The sequence below is a fragment of the Lithobates pipiens genome, unplaced genomic scaffold (genome assembly GCF_037356315.1).
Source record: "Lithobates pipiens isolate NorthernLeopardFrog02 unplaced genomic scaffold, aLitPip1_a1.2 Scaffold_18, whole genome shotgun sequence".
In the NCBI taxonomy this organism is placed as follows: Eukaryota; Metazoa; Chordata; class Amphibia; order Anura; family Ranidae; genus Lithobates; species Lithobates pipiens.
In genome coordinates, this window is record NW_027507758.1 from 591300873 (window position 1) to 591321097 (window position 20225).

At 48.2% G+C, this 20225-nt stretch overlaps 2 protein-coding genes across 3 annotated transcripts in view; one reads left to right on the top strand and one right to left on the bottom strand.

Moving 5' to 3' along the window:
* LOC143989146 (fucolectin-like) overlaps nucleotides 1–20225 on the top strand; it is a 565918-nt gene that overhangs the window by 338633 nt on the left and 207060 nt on the right. The gene's annotated exons all lie outside the window — the stretch shown is intronic.
* Nucleotides 1–20225, bottom strand: part of LOC143989147 (fucolectin-4-like) — a 378380-nt gene that overhangs the window by 27956 nt on the left and 330199 nt on the right. The window contains exon 1 of one of the 2 annotated variants that reach the window (XM_077489173.1): nucleotides 4007–4138. The exons of the other annotated variant lie outside the window; for it this stretch is intronic. The gene's annotated coding sequence lies outside the window, so the exon portion shown is untranslated. Of the gene's footprint in view, nucleotides 1–4006; nucleotides 4139–20225 lie in introns of those variants that run through there. 2 annotated transcript variants of the gene reach the window in all.

The window sequence follows — 20225 nt, forward strand, 5'->3', positions numbered from 1 at the left end:
CCATGCATATATACAGTCCTCCTCCATATACTGTACATATATACAGCCTCCTTATACACCATCCATGTACCATCCATATATACAGTCCTCCCCCCATATACCATCCATATATACATTCCCCCCCATATACCATCCATATATACAGTCACCCCGATATTCCATCCATATATACAGCCCTCCCCATACACCAACCAACTACCATCTGTATATACAGTCATCCCCTCCCCCCATATATCATCCATATATATATACAGTCCCCCCATACACCATCCATGTACTATCCATATATACAGTCCCCCCCCATACAGCATGCATACATACAGTCCTTACCCCCCCGCCCCCCATACAATAGGCATACATACTTAGGCTCATGTATCTTGTACAGCTTAACTATCCTCAGCCAATGCCTTACAGGAGGACTCCCCTGTGTCCCCTCCATACAACACCAGGAGAACTGCCCCCAGCCCTCAAAATTACACTGGGAGGCTCCCCACCAAACGTTACACACTACATATACACAATTTTGTACATTATAGACACCTGCACTATATACATGTAGCGCGGGTATCCTTGCCTATTTAATTATATTAACATTTATAATGAAAGTCTATGGACGTTTCTATGGCTTAGCGTTTGGCGCCATCTAGCGGCCAAACACTGATATTGGACACTGATATTGGAAATGATTTTTTGCTTTCACAAGCATTGAACTATTTACAGGAAGTGACTTATTTACTCTGGAGAGTTGACCTTTTTACCCAGGATGCCAGGTGACCTACCCATGGACACCCTCTCTGACAGTGCATGCTGGGTAGGACATAAAAGGAGCCAGAGCGCCCATCTTAGGTCTCTTGGGAATACATGGCCTGCCTGTGAGGGCTTGTGAGGAGGTCTCCGGGAGGAAGCTGTCTATTGCCCTTGAGGAGTGCAACCCTGCTCGGTTGTGTGAGTGACCTGAAGTGCCAGAGACACAGTGATCGGATTGGGAAGATCCAGAGGCACTTGTTTGTGCATCGGAAGACCAGGTCCACCTATCGTATAGGAATGGAGTGACGGAGCCGGCTGGCCTAGAAGCAAGCTGCAAACAACGGACAAAAGTTACCATACCGAGCTTTTGATTCAGTTGGTGAGCGGGTTGCAGCCCACAGTTTATTAACTTTGCACGTAGTCAGATTTATATACAGGCCTTGCTGCGATCCATAGTCCCACGGAGGAGGAGTATAGCAACTGACACTAGGCAGGCATAAGGCCTACTGACTATCGTATCTCCAGTATTGTATTATAATTGTTGAACCAGCACTAGGATCACCTTTGACTCCACTTTAATTATTTTAATATATATATAAGTGGGGGTTCTTTAAATAAGTGGCACTTCTGCTCTTGCAAGATCCATCTGAACATTTTCTTCTCTCTTCACAGGTAAATCTGCGTTTATACATCCATCTACTTCAAACTGAACATTGACTGTACTGCTCACATGCATATTTGGTAAATCTGTTTGTCACTGCTGTTTCAATCTCAATCTGTAGCCATGCTCACATTATTTCAGTGTTTATTTAGCTATTAAGTCTTACCTAAATTATGACTTTCCTTATCTTTAAAATGTTGGCCTTTTGTTCCTCGTTCAATTTGAATGTGATGTGAAAAGATTTGCTCTGCTCGCTGTGTGCCCAATAATATTACCTCCTGATTGATTATTAATTGCCAGATTCAACCCCCACCCAACACAGTATAAAAACAAGGCCTTCTTTACGGGGGAACACATACAGGGGGCTGCACATACAGGGGCTCTTCCAAAGAAGTGGGGTTCTTTAAATAAGTGGCACTTCTGCTCTTGCACTTCAGCGATTTGCACAAAGCAATCCACAGCAGACTGCAGGTGACCCCATTTCCAAATTATCTCACCTTCCTCTCTGAAACATGCACTCTTTACCTCTCCTCCTTTTCACAATTGCAGCCTCACTCCTCAAACTCCCTTTTCTTCACCCCCCTGCTCCACCCCACAACCTGTACATATCACCATCACTTCTCCCCTCTCCTTACTACTGCACTCATCACCTCTTTCTAACTCTAAGCCCACTTTCTAACAAACCCCCCAGGGTACTGAAACATGTCCCCTCATACAAATCGTATTCTCATATTACCTCCCTTACTTTTCTAATTCTCCTAACCGCTGTGCTTTCCCTATCACAGTAAAGCACATTGTCAGTATGGCTGCTGGAAACACTGAGATGGAACCGGTGGAGGCTGGTGTTTTTTTATTGGTGGAGGGGGTGACAAGCAATGCACCCACAGCCACCCCCATGTGTCGGTCAGTCGAATAGCAACCCCCCAGGTCGGTCGGCCCTGCACTTACCCCATCTAAGGCATGGGCAGTGCTTCCCTCCGGGTGATGGGCAGTGGCATCTCCTGCATCTCCTCGCGGCTGCCATGCGTCTCCTCCCTCCTCCTAGGCCAATAGGATCGCTTCTCCTTTTGGCCAATCAGAAAACAGGTCTCAAGACCTGCTTTCTGATTGTCTGGGAGGAGAATCAGTGTGACAATAGCAAATATTAATTCGCTATAGTCACACAACTGGGTGGGCTCAGGGTACAGTGTTCTGCACCCCAAGCTCATCCTTTTTTGAAGTTTATTAGAGCCTCTGGCTCTAATCACATGCTTAAAAAAAATAAATAATTGGAATCTATGTGCATGTAGATTAGGGGGCCAGACACATGGAGAGGGGGCGGCGCCCTTAATGGAGTGGCTGGCACTGGATGGAACAAAGAACGAATAAAAAGTAAAAACAGTATTTTCTTTTAAAAGTGTAAGTTAAAGTTCAAGTCTGTATTCTTCAAAAAGGTCCCTTTTTTTTTCTCTGGGCCTCCTGCAAATCTTCAAAGATTGCTTTTATTCTTTGCTGCTGTGATATTCAGCTTCCTGTTAGATGGTGACTACGTTCATTCACAGTATGTAATAATAAAGCCACCCTCTCTTGCTTGCTTCAAAGAAGGACTATGGACTGTTGGATTTGTAGAGTGCATCAAGCACTTGGGCGCCACCAACGTGCACTGCTTGTTCCACACAAAGCAAAGGTAGGGGGGAAAGGAGAGGTTCAGGAGCTCACAAAAGATGTTACAAGGAGGCAGAAAAACCCAATAAGAAATGATTTCCTGAAAATAGATTACAGGGCCAATAGGTAGTAGATGTGCATGGATTGTTTTGGCAAATAAGGATATTATTTAGTATTATTTTAATTGTTTATGATACAGTAGTTTAGCAAGTTGTAGTTAGAGTCCATTCACATAGCGGCAACACGACTTCCAGCGAGACTTTGGGAGGCAACCTGGACACGACTTGAGTATGAATCACAGCACAACTTGAGGCAGCTTACAAGGCAACTTGAAGTTGCCTCCAGGAGAGGAGACTTTGCCAATGGCCAATCACATAATAATCAGCTCTGTGGGAGGGAGGGGTTTGCGTAGAAAACAATTTTTACTTCCTGGAAAGTTGCTTCAGTTAAGACAGGGGATCAGACTTGAAGGCAACTTCCATTGAAATCAATGCGTAAAAGTTGCCTAGAAGGCGGATTGAAGTAGTACAGGATCCTTTTCTGAAGTCGGAGCAACTTCAGTGGTGTACATTAAGACGGTTCTCATTCACTTACATTGATTTTATCATGTTGCGCGACTTGAGGCAACTTGGGACGACTTCAAGTTGGATCCAAAGTTGCCCCTGCGTGAATGGACTCTGATGGTATACCTGTTCTCTAATTTAGATTTTACAAATAATTACCAACAACTAATATGCAACAAGATGGAATGGAGTATGCAAATAATATGTATAATAATTATTTTACCAAACCCTCCTTCAAACCCCATCCCCCGCCTAATTTAGGTTTAGTACCTAACCTTAATGTCTAAATACAGGTACTCTTTACAGCAAGTTGCAGAAGCTACACCCGATACAGCCACCATTAAATAGTGAACCATCACTAATCTCTGCCTTCAATAATAAAGCCACATACCTGAAGAGTAACAGAACAGCAGTAGCACAATGTTCCTTTTTCCTTCTGGCTGAATGTTGCTTGGAGTTATCTGCTATTTATATGAATTTCTGATGTTTATCTTCAAGATCAGATAGATGGTGAAGGTACACCCTGTTTTTCCAGAACAGTTAATATAAATTAATAACTCAAATCAATAACTTTACTGGGTAACAATTAACTTATATTTACCATGGCACTTGAGCAATACTATTAATTACATTTCGTGGCTGTTCTCCTCAAATACAAATAGTAGTGAAAGAGGAAATATTTTTTTTTTTTATTTGCTTTAAAACTAGGTGGGAGACTTTTCTCAAGAAAGTGGTTTATAGATAAGATAACATTTTTCAAATAAATTTACAGCAAAACGAGGTGTGTTACTTTTCTAAAGAAAGCAGTGTAGTTAATAGACCAGGAAATTAATGATCAGTGCCAAAAGGATATATGATACAAAGTAGGTATGCATAAATTATTGTATTGGCCAAAAGTCAACTATAGTTAGTCCTCAGTGATCAGATGTCCATAAAGTCAACTGAATTAAAGAAAGTCCCTCAGCTGTTGGAGAAATATGCCCCCGAGCAAATAATAACATACAAATAGGACCAACACTTCTATATTCTATAACAGAGCAAGCTTCTATTGTTGACCCTTGCAGTAATTTTAGACTCTCACAATATTATAGTATCCAACAGGAGTAAGGGTCAAGTGAAGCTCATATTCCAAAGCAAATGTGTGGTGTCTTCTATCTTCTCAAGTGTTCTCCTTTAAAGCTCCAATGCAGTGTTCCAAAACCAAAAAATAGCTATATAGTGTGAAATGTCAGGCCTAAGGTTACACTAAATGATATCCTTATTTTTAAAAAATCATCCATACATATCCTCTAATTAATAACCCTGTTATCTATTTTCATGAAATAATCTCTTACAGTAGGGTAGGTTTACACTAGTAAGGCCAATATTAATACTAGTATTTGACCCAATTTTCAGTACAATTATACAGTGAGACTTGGTTGCATTTTTTATGCATTTTTGATACTACTGTGTTTTGACTCATCTCTGCACATGGGAATTGTTTTTTTTTGTAAGAATCATACTTACCTAGGTGGACACAGGATCGGTTCTATGCTATATCTGTCCCCCGCTGGCTCTAAGGCCGTGTACACACGGGCGGATTGTCTGCCCAACTAAGTTCGTCAGACAATCCGACAGACAGTCCGTCCAACTTTTGAATGAACGGACTTGACCACACACGTTGAACAGACAGTCCGCTGAAAGCTTGCGCGATGACGTGTACAGCACGTATGACGGGACTAGAAATACGACGTCCAATACACTGCAATGCAACCTTCGGCTGTGTAAATCCTTTCTGAGCATGCGCCATACTTAGTCCGTCCAACTTGCCTACTCACGAGCGGACTGTCCGCTGAAACCAAGTTTGGACGGACAAAATTAGGGAAATTCCGAAAGACTTAGTCCGTCAGACTGTCCGCTGAAAAAGTCCGCTGAAGTCCACACACGAGCGGATTGTCCGCTGAAACACGTTTCAGCGGACTAAGTTGGACGGACAATGTACGCGGCCTTAGGCTCACAGCTGCCTGAGCAGAGAGCTGGTGACTAACTTCCCATCCCCCCACACTCACTGGAGCGCTGAGTTGTGGAGGGGTGGGAGCGACCTGCTCAGGTTCTCAGTGATTCGCTGAGAGGCTGAGACGGGTACCATTCAAGGCATGTGGGCAGATCCCGACCATATGGTAATGGTCCTGCACTGGCTCTGTGACATCAGCCGACAGCGGGTTTTAGCCTGCTGTTTGCTGAAAATGAGTCACAGGAGTGCAGAACGAACTGCACTCCGATCCACAGAATAAGTACAGCCAAACAAGTTTTAGCTGCACTTCTCTTTGAAGAAGCCGGTATCTGCTGGCATCATAACAGCCAATGACTCCTCTCTGCTGTCAGCCATAAACCCCAGCTGAAACTAATGAGCTGTCACTGAAAAAAACAGCTTGGGTCCCCCCCCCCTAATCAATAGCAGGCCCTTTGGGTCTGGTATAGATTTTAAGAGGTACCCTGTGTAAAAAAAAATGTGTGGGGGTTCCCCAAAAAAACTCATGCCAGGTTTTTAAGAGGGACCGTATGCCAAAACATTTTCAAAGATGGCTTGGAGTCCTCTCTAAAATCCATACCAGGCCCTTATCCAAGCATGCATCCTGATAGGCCAGGAAAGGAGGGATGAGCGTGCATCAACCCCCTTCCTGAAACATACCAGGCTTCATGCTCTCAACATGGAGAGTACTCCCTGGCATAGCACCTAAGGGCCTCTTCCCCACACCCCTGGCCCTGTAGTTATGGGGGTATTATATGAATCTGGAAGCCCCCTTTAAAAATAAAGGGTCCCCTAGATTCCAACCCCCTACTATGTAAATGAGTATGGAGTACATAATACCCCTACTGCGATCCCGGCAATGTGGGCAGCCTCGGGGATCCCTCCTTCCTCCTCCCCTGGCAATCATAGCAGACTCCCTCACACATATATACACTACAGTTCAAGAGAGCCCGGAGCTGACAGCCAAAAGCTGGCGGGACGATCGGCGGCACCCCCTGGGACTGGATTGGCTACAGGCAGCTTGTGTCTCCCAGGACAGGGCTCTACACGGCCTGAATCTGCCACGCGGGGGAAGCTTAGGGGGATGGGGATGGAACTCAGCACTGCTAGGAGAACAGCTTCAGTGAGCGCTGGCCCCGGCCCCAGAACGGAGCAGAGAGCAAGAGTCACGAGGGGGAGAGCTGATGTCCCCAGGCCTGCTTACTTGTCGGCAAGGGACTGTGCTTTGGAGCCCATTCTTAGCGCGGGCCACCCCCCATTAGAGGAGCAGCGAGCAGCCAGCAAACAAGGGAGAGCGGTGGTTCCCGGGCCTGTGGTAGGGACGGCAGGGGATCACTTTGGGGAGGCATTTCGGAGCGCTGGCCCCGCCCCCGGAGCGGAGCTGAGCAGTGGGGGGGCTGGGGGGGAACATTGGATGTCTGCTATCCCCGGGCCTGCCACAGCCGCGGCAGGGGATCGCCGCAATCTGGGACGGAGGCTGCCCAAGGTCACAGGGAGAGTGGAGGAAGACTGCGGGACTGTGGGGGCGTACGCCGGTCGGGGAAAGGCCAAGCGGAAGTCGGAGGCCGGTCACGCGGAGCGCAGGAGGGTGCGGATGGCAGCAAGCGCAGCGGCAGCCAGAGGAGAGCGATCTGGCGGGTCCTCATCGTCAGAGGAGGTGGAGCGAGAGCTGGGAGCCATGGAAGAATCAGATGCGGTGGACGATGCGGCCCTTCCTGGCGTCGGGAGGAAGTCCGGAGTGAATGGGCGATCGGCTGATGGGGCGTCTCCTGTGCAGCCCGGTAAGTCACGGCTCGGCCTGTTCCGGGACCTGTGGTTGGGGGGTCGGTTGTGGGCGCTGCGGGGAGTGACAAGAGTGTGGTTCCGGCGGGCGAACAGGTGGCGGCGTCTATTGAAAAAGGGGTGAGGCAGGACATTACTAGGCTGGCAGACGCGGCGAGGTGTGAGGTCTACGTTTGTTACGAGGGACCGTTAGGGGCTCATCTAAAGCAGGAAGTCCGGGAAAAGCTGTGGAAGGGTGAGTATGTGGAGATCTTCTCGTTGTTGCCGCTGGAGAAGTTCAACTTGGATAGGGTGAAGCCTGACGATTCCAAGAAGGAGGATGAGGAAAAGCGGAGGTATCGATTAATTCCGAGGACGTTTGCGAATTGGTTACAGGCATTTGCCATTATGGCCAGTGTCATAGGGGAAAAACACTCCGAACATTGTTCGGCTTTGTTTTGTTACCAGGATTCGATTGGGGAGGCTTACCGGGTGTACGACGGAACTGCGTGGTTGCGCTATGACGAACAGTTCAGGCAGCGGAGAGCGGTAAGGCCGGACCTGCGATGGGACCACAAGGACATCAGCTTGTGGATGCGTTTGATGACAACGGCGAGGGCCCCGGGGCAGTTTTTTCAGGGGGGGGGGCGGTGGACCGTCGGCCCCAGGACAACCGGCCGGAAATAAGAAAGGGGTGTGTTGGCAGTACAACTCTGGTGCCTGTAAGTTCGGCGATGGTTGCCGATTCAAGCACGAGTGTTCGGGCTGCGGCGGAGCTCACCCTGCCTCCAAATGCTTTAAGCAAGGGAAGGGCCGACCGGGGGATGTTGGCAACAAGAGGGAGGACTCCAGTGATGGTGGCAAGGATGCGGCCATTTCTCGGTAGGTATCCGGACAGGAGTGCAGCGAAGCTTCTAGAGGATGGGTTCACTGATGGCTTTAGGATTCCTTGCGCGTTGATGGTGATTCCACCGTTGGCACCCAATTTGAAGTCGGCCCTGCAACATCCGGAGGTGGTTTCTGAGAAACTGCGGAAGGAGGTTGCGTTTGGTAGGATGTGTGGCCCTTTCCCGGTGCCTCCTTTGGACGACTTGGTGGTCTCTCCGTTGGGTGTGGTGCCCAAAAAGGAGCCCCTCAAGTTTAGGCTTATTCACCACCTTTCCTTTCCGAAGGGCGGGTCGGTGAATGATGGGATCGATCAAGAAGTTTGCTCCGTGTCATACACGTCGTTTGACGCGGCGGTGAATTGGGTGCGCAGATATGGAAAGGGGGCGTTACTGGCCAAAGCGGACGTGGAATCGTCCTTTCGTTTGTTGCCGGTGCATCCAGATAGTTTTCGTTTGTTGGGGTGTCATTGGGAGGATGGTTTCTATGTAAACCAGTGCTTACCGATGGGCTGTTCAATCTCCTGTGCGGTGTTTGAACAATTTAGCTCGTTCATTGAATGGGTGGTGAGGGATGTGTCGGGGGTGAATTCGATCATTCACTACCTTGACGATTTTCTGTGCATTAGGCCTCCAGCTTCCAAGGTTTGCGCGATATTGCTGGCGACGCTGCAGCATATTGCGGCCATATTTGGCGTTCCTTTGGCACCGGACAAAACTGAGGGACCTCGTACGGTCATCGTGTTTCTGGGAATTGTCTTGGATTCCGAGGCCATGGAGTGCCGGTTGCCTGAAGACAAGTTGGCGGACTTGCGGCGGGAGATAACGGAGTTGTTGGGGGTTCGGAAGGTTCAGCTGCGGAAATTGCAATCGGTCCTCGGCAAACTCAATTTTGCCTGTCGGATTTTACCAATGGGGCGGGTTTTCAACCACAGTTTGGCGGCCAGCACGGAGTCGTTCAATGGGCGGGCAATGTGGATGTCGGGGCCGGTCAGCAAATTTGACCTGGAATTGTTCACCGATGCGGCTGGGGCTTTTGGGTTTGGGGCGTTTTTTCAGGGCCGATGGAGCGCGGGTCCTTGGCCGCAATCATGGGTGGCGGCAGGGTACACGTCGAATCTGGTGCTGCTGGAGTTGTTTCCAGTGGTTCTGGCGGTGGAGCTGTGGGGCGCCTCCTTCAGGGATCTGAAGGTGCGTTTTCACAGGGATAACATGGGGGTTGTGCAGGTCATTAATCGTAATATGGCCTCTTCCCCCCCTGTCATTCAGTTGCTGCGTCACCTGGTGTTGCGGTGCCTGCAGTTGAATGTGTTCATTCACGCGGTGCATCTTCCGGGCGTGGAGAACGTGGTGGCGGATGCGCTGTCCAGGTTCCAGTGGGAGCGGTTCCGGGAGTTGGTACCGGGGGCGGAAAGGTTTGGGACTCCCTGCCCTCTGTGGTTGTGGGATTTAGCTTTTGATACGCCTGTTAAACAGGATGCTGTTTGAGGGGGTGGGGCTGGGTGGTGCCCTGACAGGACTCGTAGTGCTGTGGTCGGCTGGTTGTATGGGTTTTCGGATGGGTCTACTGGGGCTTGCATCCCACCCGGGGGGGGTACAGGCGGCTGGTTTGGGTGCATGAGGGGGCGTTGGGGCCACCTCATGGTGATCGGTGCTCAGTTGGTTAGCTTTGGTCTATATTTCCAAAAAAAAAAAAGAGGGGTTTGCGGCAGGTTGACAGGGGAAGGGGTTGGTTGGAAGATGTTGGTTTCATGTTATGCTGTTACTGTACGGTGGTGTTCATGGCTGTTTTTTCCTGTTTTCTTCTGTTTCAGGTACGGCAAAAGGATTGGTCTGGATAATGGGCCATTCCTATGTGTGCTGGGGGGCACGTCGGGGTGACGCTAGGAGGGGAGGCAGACGTTTAGGTTTTGCTAAAAGTGAGGTCTGTATCAAGTGGTTTGGTTTCCCAGGAATGTTATGGGGCAGGTTGGTGGGGGAGGTTCATCGTTTTGCACAGAGAGACAGGCCCCCGGATGTACTGGTGATCCATGCGGGTGGTAATGACCTGGGCTGTAAGACTATGATTGACCTTACGCGGGATATTCAGTTTGACGAGTGGCGTCTCAGCATGGATTTTCCAAACATGGTCATAGTTTGGTCGGACATGGTGGCCCGCACCACGTGGCGGATGGCCAGGTCCGTTGAGGGGGTGAATAGAGCCAGGAGGAAGGTTAATAGGGCGGTCAGTAACTTCATGGTTCGGAATGGGGGGTTGGCCATTAGACACTTGGAACTCGAGTTTGAGACTTGGAGATACTTGCGAAAGGATGGAGTTCACTTGAATGACGTGGGCATTGACCTGTGGACTCTTGGGATCCAGGATGGTATTGAGCGAGCACTTCGGGTGTGGAGGGGCATGCAGCAGTAAGTGGGTTACTTCCGCATGCGGTGGCGGGTTTTTGGTCTGTGCAGGCGAAAGAGATATGGCAAAATGGTTCAGGAACTATCGCTGAATGGGATCCTGATGGTGGTTTCCGGATAACTGAGGTTAGAAGGAAAGGGTTATGGGGGCACTGCGGACAGCGTTTGTCTTTGAGCCTGCTTGTCGGCTTGAGGCCTATTATTACGCTTGGAGAGGGACCGCAGTGTCAAGTTGGTCATGGGTTCAAATGTTTTTGGTGATAATTGCCTGCACAGACCAATGCCATGCAGTGGTTGCTATTCAGAAGTTATATTGGGATATTGTTTGTTATTGTTATAATTTTATATTATTGAGAGTACATATTTTCATACAGAGTTGTTCATATTGGAATTTAATTGTTTATTTTGTTTACAAATAATAAAGTAGGCTGCTACGGCCTTTTTCTTACTCCAACCAGTGTGGTCTCAAGTTAATGGGGTATAGGTAAGGTTGGGGTTATGGAAGCAGCCTATCTGGTATACCACAGTCATGCAGTCTCCATTCAGCAGTCCAATTACTTGTGGAAACACTGGAAGGAGAGACACATATACAAGGAACCAGGTGAGAACTCTTCATTCTGGGACAAACCTTACAAGGTTGTCATTTGTTTATCCTTTTTTGGCTTAATGGAAACCCCCCTCCTTCTTACTAGGTCCTCTTGTGGCTCTCCCTCATAACATAATTTCTGGGGATTGGAATTGAAACCAAAGGCATTTCTTTTTTTTTTTTTATCAGAAAAAGTTTTTATTAGAAAAAACATATTGGTACAACACATCCATAACAATGGCCTCACACAATGAGAGCGCACACATTATGAAATCAGAGTAACAAACATAATCTTCCCATAAGTAGCAGATCAAGGAGGTACAGTAAATGAGAATAAGGGAGACCGGATCTTAGTTGTGCAACCAAAATAAACAGGATGTCAGCAAACATGACCTCAACATAATAGGCAAGAGGGAAGAGAGAGAAAACTGTCGTACAGTCACAGTATTCAAATTTTCCATTTTCTTATGCAGAAGAAATAAAATAAAAGAATAACAGAAAAAGAAAGCAGAATAGACTAGGGGGAGGGAGAGATAGTCAGAGACCCCTGAGCAACAGAACACATAGAAATAGTACCGTACATAATACCCACAGTTATTAGCATTCAATAGCATGCTTCATCAGTTGTATACAACCATTCCAAACAGGTAAGTCAGGACCCATGGCAAATGTCAAGGTCAGATCAGCCCTGTAGTAACCTATTTTGAATCAACTGGTGCGGTGCCAGGCCTGGTAAGTCCAGCCAGTCCTGTCGCATAATATAAAACTTTTGGGGGGTGTTCCTATGTTGGTACGCCAGCTTCTCACGTATCAGCATCCCATTAACCTGATCAATCCACTGTTGCCTGCTGGGTACCCTGGGCGTGATCCACATCTGGGCTATCAGTTTACGAGCCATATAAAGCAACCTGAGAATTGCCGTGCGGACGGCTGGGGTAAGGGACTCTTCATCCAGGGCCCCCAGCAGGCATATCACCGGGCTCGTGGGAATCATTATTCTAAATACCTGATGAATAGTTTCCAAAATCGCAGTCCAATAACGAGTCAGTTTAGGACACTTCCAGAACATATGGAGAAGGTCTCCGTGGTCTCTTTTACATTTAGGGCACAGGGGGGAGTCCCGGAGGCCCCAAGCATACAATTTAGCTGGTGTCTTATAGGCTCTATGTAGCAAATAAAGATGTGAAAGTCTCTGGGAGGCCGACACTAATACCCTGTGGGCAGATATAAGACAGAGATCCCAGGTCTCACCATCTAGAGGTCCTAGGTCCCCTTCCCATTTACGCCTGCTTGGCAACATAGCCGAGTCTTGGAGCACCCCGGTAATAATGGCATACCCCTTAGAAATCATACCCTTCCTACTGGCTGTCATCATGATAGAGTGTATAATCGCATGGTCAACCAAGGCAAGTGGGGTAGCTCTGGACTGAGACTTTAAGGCGTGTCTCAATTGAAGGTATTTAAAAAAATCAGTGCGTGGTAGTGCGAACTCCCCCTGTAGCTCCAAAAAAAGACTTAAGTGTAGGGCCACTGTATAATTGAGTCAAGTATTCCAGACCTTTCACCTGCCAGCTGCGGAAACCCTTGAGTCTCAGCAGATGATAATAAAAACCATTGTCCCAAATAGGGGTAAGAGAGAAAAAGCCCTGGATTTTCAACAGCCGCTTAACATATTTCCAGAGTGTGTTCAATAAGACCACAGTCGGAGCACCCCTAGGAAGATAGGGGAAGCCCGCTTCTAAGTTTGAGAACGCTACACGGTGGTGAGCCCTATGGCTCAGCAACCTGCGAACAGGGTCCAGCGAATCTTCCAGTCCCCAGCCACCAAGCTGCTGTAGTTGAGAAGCCAAAAAATAGGCCCTGGCATGTGGAACGGCCAAGCCCCCTTCCTCTTTACCATACTGTAGCGTTCGCAAACTAATCCTGGCAGCTTTTTTACGCCAAATTAATTCTCTGAATTGGGAATCTATCTTGTCAAACCAGTACTTGGGTATCCACACCGGGGAGTTGTGGCAAACGTATAGTAATTGGGGAGCCCAGACCATTTTTATAAGATTAGCCCGCCCCACCACTGATAACGGTAATTTGCACCAAGGCTTGCATTTTTCCCTAAATTTAGTCAGCAGGGGGACCAGGTTTAATTGAACATAATGTGCGACCTCTCGAGAGACCTGCACCCCCAGATATCTAAAAGTGGACACCACTTGAATCATAGCTGCACAGTCAGGAAGGGGGGGTCGGTATGGGGTCTAGGGGTAAGAGTACTGACTTATTCCAGTTAATAGAAAAGCCAGAAAGAGCACCAAAGTCCGTAATTAGGGTCATAACGGCCGTCAGGGAGCCCTGTGTGTCACCTAGGTATAATAAAGTGTCATCTGCATAGAGCGATACCACATCCACACCCGTGTTACAAATAAATCCTTTAATACCAGCATCTCCCCTGATCCTAGCGGCAAGAGGCTCGAGAGCCAGAGCAAAGAGCAAGGGAGATAAAGGGCAACCCTGCCTGGTACCACGAAACAAGGGAAAGGGTTCTGATGTTGCAGAGTTAACCCTAATCCTAGCTACAGGGTTAGCATAAAGTAGTCTGACCCATCCAATAAACCGCCTGCCTAGGCCCATCCTTTCCAAAACCTTCCACAGGTAAGGCCACTCGACACTGTCGAAGGCCTTAGCTGCATCCAGCGAAAGGATGGCTCGGTTACCAGGATTTAATACAGGGATTTGAATATTTAAATAGAGACGTCGTATGTTGTGTGCCGTGGATCTCGTGGGTATAAAACCCGCCTGGTCATAGTGCACTAACTTCTGAATAACGTGAGATAATCTGGTCGCTATGACTCTAGCCAGCAACTTAACATCCGTTGTAAGTAGGGAGATAGGTCGGTAGGAGTCAGGGGACGTTGGCTCTTTACCTGGCTTCAATAACACAATTATAATGGCCTCATTCATGGAATCCGGAAGCGTGCCAGAGTCCAATGCGCTATTAAAAACATTCAAAAGTGTCGGCAATAAAGTGGCCGCATATCGCTTATACACCTCAGAAGGAAGCCCATCTGCCCCTGGAGATTTATTGTTGTGGGTGTGTTCCAGTGCTAGAGAAAGTTCGGCTATAGTTAATGGGGCATCCAGCTCACACGCATCTGAAGCAGATAAGCAAGGTAGGTCACTCCGAGCCAGAAAAGCATCAATCTCTTCTGCACCGGGATGAACCTTGGATGCATACAAATCAGCATAAAATGAGCGAAAGATTTGCAATATAGAGGGAGTGTCCGTGCGGAGTTCCCCCCCGTGTATCACACAGGGAGGAAACCATCGGAGCGGATCCCTGTGCTCTCGCCAGCACAGCCAGCATGTGACCAGTAGATTCACCCTCAAAATGTGTTTGTTGCAGAAAAAATCTCTTATTTTCCGCCAACTGTAGAGTCAGCTGAGTAGCCATAGCCTGTGCACCCAGCCAAAGCTTTTTAGTAGCGTCCGAGGGGTGGTTAACATATTGGTCCTCCGTGTCCCTAAGAGTTTTACACACCTCCCGCTCCCAGGCCTTAGTATTTGTTTTAATAGAAGTAATAGCGGCGATAAATTGACCTCTCAAAAAGGCTTTCGGCGTATCCCAAACCGTACCCAAGGAGGCGGAACCAATATTGTCCCGTAAAAAAATCTGGAGGTTGTCACTAATGGGGTCGGGTGAGGGAAAAAGCGTCAGCCAGAAGGGGTTCAACTTCCACATCCTAGGGGTAGCAGCGGTAAATAGATTAAGCTCGACCCAAAAGTATGAATGATCAGAAATGTGTCTGTCCCCATAACCAGAGTCAACGACAAAAGGGAGTAAGGCCGTATTACCCAGCCCCAGGTCAATCCGCGACAGGCTTCCATAAGCGGTAGAGCAGCACGAGTAGCACCTGACCCGGGGGTGGGAAGTCCGCCACACATCCTTCAATCCTAGTTCGGTCAACAGGTCTGCGAACGGGGTATCACCCGTAGGGCGAGAAGGCATGGGCGGGGGGGCGGGAATCTTATCCCATCTATGATTGAGATAGTTGTTAAAGTCACCTAGTGCCAACAGGGGGACCGTAGGGTGTGGGGCCATAAACTTGGCCAAACAGCGGAGAACTTCAGCTGAGTACGGGGGTGGTATATAAATATTAGCTATAATACATGCCCAATGACCAAGCCTGCCATGCAGAAATATATACCTTCCCCCAGGATCAATAACTGCCCGAGAACAGGTAAAGCGGGCATCCTGACGTATCAAGACACTCACTCCTCTAGCAAATGCAGAGAACGTAGAGTGAAACTGGGTAGGGTATGTCCTTGGGCTAAGACTAGGTATGTGATCCGGGGGGAAATGAGTCTCTTGTAGGCAGACAACACCTGAACCCATGGCCTTCAAATGTCGGAGGACAGCCAGACGCTTCACAGGGCTGCTCAGTCCCCTGACATTCCAGGAAAGGCACTTAACGGTGGTCGACATTGCTCAGAAACATAAGAATGTGCATACTCGGTATAGGTGATAACAGTATTAAGATAAACAGAAAGGCAGTAGCAAACCAAAGCACCCCGGCATAGTCACACCAAAAGCCAGAGCATCTGGGCAGAACAAACACGAAGCCTCCTGCCATAGTTCTGGATCCAGATATGTAGGTAGTGTCTGTGTAACAAGGAGAAGGTTGTGGAAGCAGAGGGATTCTGTAGAAAAAAGGGAGGGGAAGGAAAACAAAACAAAAAAGAAAAAGAAAATCCAAAATGCAGGGGGAAAAAAAAAAGGTCAGTTGCAGAACCAACCAGCCCTGAACCTGCATAACAAGGGTGGAACGCGCCCCCACTACCATTATGGGGGGAGGGGGGGAAGGCCACGGAAACACCCAGGGAAAACATTCCCAGGTAACAAAAGGGGTTTCACCCAAACAAGCAGCATAGTCTGTCAGTAGGTAGAAGTAAACACTGAGTTCTGTTCGCTCCGCCGAATCTGTAAAAAAGATAGTCCCCATCAGAAGAAGTCGTCCGGATCCGGGATCAAACAGGAGGACGTTGTTGCCTGGCTTCTTTAAGCACCTTATCTTCACGGTCCAGCCACTGCCTGGCCGCAGCAGGGCTATCAAAGAAATGGGTAGAGCCCAGGGCGGTGACCCGAAGACGGGCTGGGTATAGCATGCCGTATTGAACATTAAGATCCCTGAGCTTCTTTTTGACTTCAATAAACGTTGCCCGTTTCTTCTGTAGTTCTGCTGAGAAGTCAGGAAACAGCGATATTTTGGCATTGTCAATCACCATCTTTGTCAGAGAAGCCTCTGGCCTTGGAAAGTACCGCATCCCTGTCTTTGTAGTTGAGGAGTTTAAACAGGAAGGGTCGCGGGTGGTTACCAGGAGGCAGCGGGCGGGATGGCACCCTATGGGCCCGTTCCACAGCAAAGAGGGGAGAGAAGGACTCTCTACCAAAAGTTGCAATCAACCAGTTCTCAATAAAGTCTACAGGATTTTTGCCCTCAGCCCTTTCCGGAATCCCCAGAGCACGCACATTATTGCATCTCATGCGATTCTCCATTTCGTCAAGTCGCATAGCATGTTGCTCAGTAAGATGGCAATTAAATTGCAAGTCTCTCTGCATGGGCGCCATGTCATCCTCCACCGTACTCAACCGGCCCTCCAGGGCTGAGGCCCTTTCCCTAAGCTTCTGCATATCATGATGGACAAAAGTAATCTTGGCCTTCACATCTTTAATATCAGCAGAGAGAGCGGTTATAGAGTGGTTACATGAGGTGACCGCAGTAAATATGTCTCTCAATGTGGGTTCTGGTGTATCAGCAGCAGGGGAGTGAGCATGCAGCTCAGGGACACCGCCATCAGGGGTACTCACTGTGTTCCATAGCGCAGGGAATCCATCAGCATCCTCGAAGGGAAGAGTGTCATCAGCTTCAGGGGACCCTTGGGGGGTAGTCCCCGATGAGGGTGGACCAGCTAGGGCTTCCTTGTAGGATTTCCCCCCATACAGGAGTTTCTGTGCTGCCTCCTTGTAACAGTCTTTCGCCGTCCTCCGCGCGCCGGCGCCATCTTGGTCAGGGGGATCCGGCTGGGCCTTGCTCAGTTTGTGTCCCTTAGACATGTCCGGTGTCCTGCGGCGTCCGGAGGCAGAGCCCGATCGTCTCCCGGTGCCCGGTGGAGCAATTCTGGAGCTTTTCGCTGCACTAGCGCGGGCTGGGCAGGATGTATGTGCGGATGGCCGGCGGAGCTCCGGGAACACACGTCTGCCTACATTCGCTGCTCGGCCACGCCCCAACCAAAGGCATTTCTAGTCACTCAATTCATCATTTACCAAATGTATATATATATATATATATATATATATATACAGTATATATATAAATAAATGTAGCACCCTTTACCAATAGGAACAATAGGAAGGTGCTAGTATAGCACTTCCACCAGAAGGAGCGGCTGCTATTTGATTGGGCCTGTACTCTGATCTTACACCCACCCAATAACTTGGCTCAGTCCCCTTGACACAGCTGTGGTACAGTGTTGGTGTGACGCTAATAACAGAGGATGACCCCACAATGTACAATGCAACAATAATGTACCTTTACCTGGGTATCCACTGCTTTGCTTGTGGGAGAAGGAACAAGGCTTCACACCAATTGTAGTTAACCAGAATGTATTTTAGTTGAACTGGTATAAAAACAATAATTACATTAACTGTACTGTCACACAAACGTAATGCAACAACATTGTGAGTATTCACAGTAATGTTTACATATAAAGAACACTTGGATGACCATTACATACACGTCCCCAAGTGGGACCAATGCTCAGAGTTACAATGCCTTACTCTGGGCACCTTCCCACTTCCAGCATGCCGTAATAAACACAGAAACGCAAAACCATCAACAAAATACAAAACACTAGCTAGGGATCTCCCCCTTACTTTATAAGACAGTTCTTTCTATTTGTTATGAGTGCAAGGCCTTGCAATGAACATGTAGTCTTTATTCTTCTGTCTTCTGCTAGCTATTGTGTTGAAGTAATTGCAATCCAAAGAGTTTTAATAAACAAAGAACAGTGCAGAATGGGTATTGAAACTGTTATTGCAATGTAGCACACTTATAACTACCTCTGGTGTAATCGTCTCTAATCCACACAGTATCAGTTCTCAGTGGGGTATAGGATTAAGGCCTACTGAACTCACCCCTACGGGACTACAGATACCCAGTAACACTGTGAAATGAGTCTAAGTGTTTAGAAGATGCAAAAGAAATTGAGCCCTCTCACCAAACCAGACCTGGAAGAACAGGAAACCTCCTCTCCGGTTGTCTCAGTCTTGCTTTAAGCCAGCACCCTCACGCTGCTTCTCCTCGGCAAGGTGACTCGGAATCTCAGATGGCTCCGTCAGATGTCTCTGGATCCATCCTGAAAAGATCACACCGTCTCTTCAGAAGCTGGGTATGAGGTAGGGTCGCTGGAAGTTCCACTCCTCAGAAGCTGGAGGCTGTGCTCTCGGGAAGGCCTCCCCACAGGTCCTTGTAGGCAGGCCACGTGTCCCAAAGAGAAAGAAAATGGACGCGTGTGTCCTTTTATACCTACCCAGCATGCAGTTCAGTGCTGAGTGTTCATGGGTAGGTCACTTGGCATTGTGGGTAGGTAGCTCATAGTGAATGTAAACAGTCACTTCCTGTAACATATCTCCCTACTTTTGAGATATAAAATAAATGAAGTCCATCTCACCTTTTGGCCACTAGATGGTGCCAAATACTGAATTATAACACTGTTTATAGATTAACATTGCATTACATTAGCAGGCAAAAATACCAGTGCTACAGGTTTATTTTTACTAGGTTATCCAGCCCAGGCAACTTTAGGGAGGCCTATGCTGAAAGCTAGGCCTGTCTGCTTTGATCTGGGAGTGGTCAGAGCAGCAGTGGGTGTGACAACCTGCACTTCAGTTCTGAGGCACCTCCCCTGTTCTGAGGAGAATCTTCTAGAAAGGGCCTGGAACTGGAGTGGAAGGCAGCTTGTGTGTGAGCTTGACCAATCCCCAATTGGAATTGGCAGGGGGCAGGCCTCATATGTAAGCTGAGGTGATATGCCACTGGGGGGGAGAAATTGGCTGAGTGAAGTGAGGAATGGCATGCTAGACAGTAGCAGGAGGCCATCCCCTTCTGGGGGGGGGGGGGGTGCACCAATCACAGGAGGAGGCCTGGGGAGAGCTGTGAGGGAACATTGCCTCTACATGGTCGTTGGCAATGTCTCTGCCACCACATGGTTGGATGGCAGGGAACTCCTGGAACAGAGGGGCAGGTGAAACTGTTGGTACGCATAGTCCAGTCAAAGTTCCTCATCAAGGACTCAGGGCTGTTGGAAGGGCAGTGAGTGTTAACACAGTGGGGGGCTGGTGGTGCCAAGGCATCTGTGAGGGCAGTCTGCTAGTACACGGTCACTAGTGGAGTCTTCATCAATACACACGGTGGATTATGGGGAGTCCTGAAGCAAAAAAGGGACTATGGGGATCTGTGTCAAGTTGAAGTTGCCTGCGGGGACACATGATTTGCAAGTTGGGCTGGAAACAGTAGTCCATATTTCTTAGAAGATATGCTTTTAACCCACTGGGCCTCCGGTGGAGGTTCTGCAGGCCTCGAGCAACCAGAGGCAGCGGTGAGGCTTATTCAGAGTGGGCCTCTACTATTTAATAGAAGAGGATGTATCATGCTTCAATTAGTAACTGCAGGTTTTGTGCAGGAGGAAACAAGTCTGTGCAGGAGGAAGCAAGTTTTTCAGCAGGAGTTGAAAGAGATCTAAGAACTCTGCTTTTACAGGGTCAAAAACAGTGTCTCTATTCAACACACGGTGATGGATTGAGAACTCTAAAGCCCCATACACACTATCAGATTTTCTGCTGATTTTTTTCTTCAGATTTACCAAAACCATGTAGTGCAAGGGCCTGACTGATTGCATACACATTGAAACTCCTAAG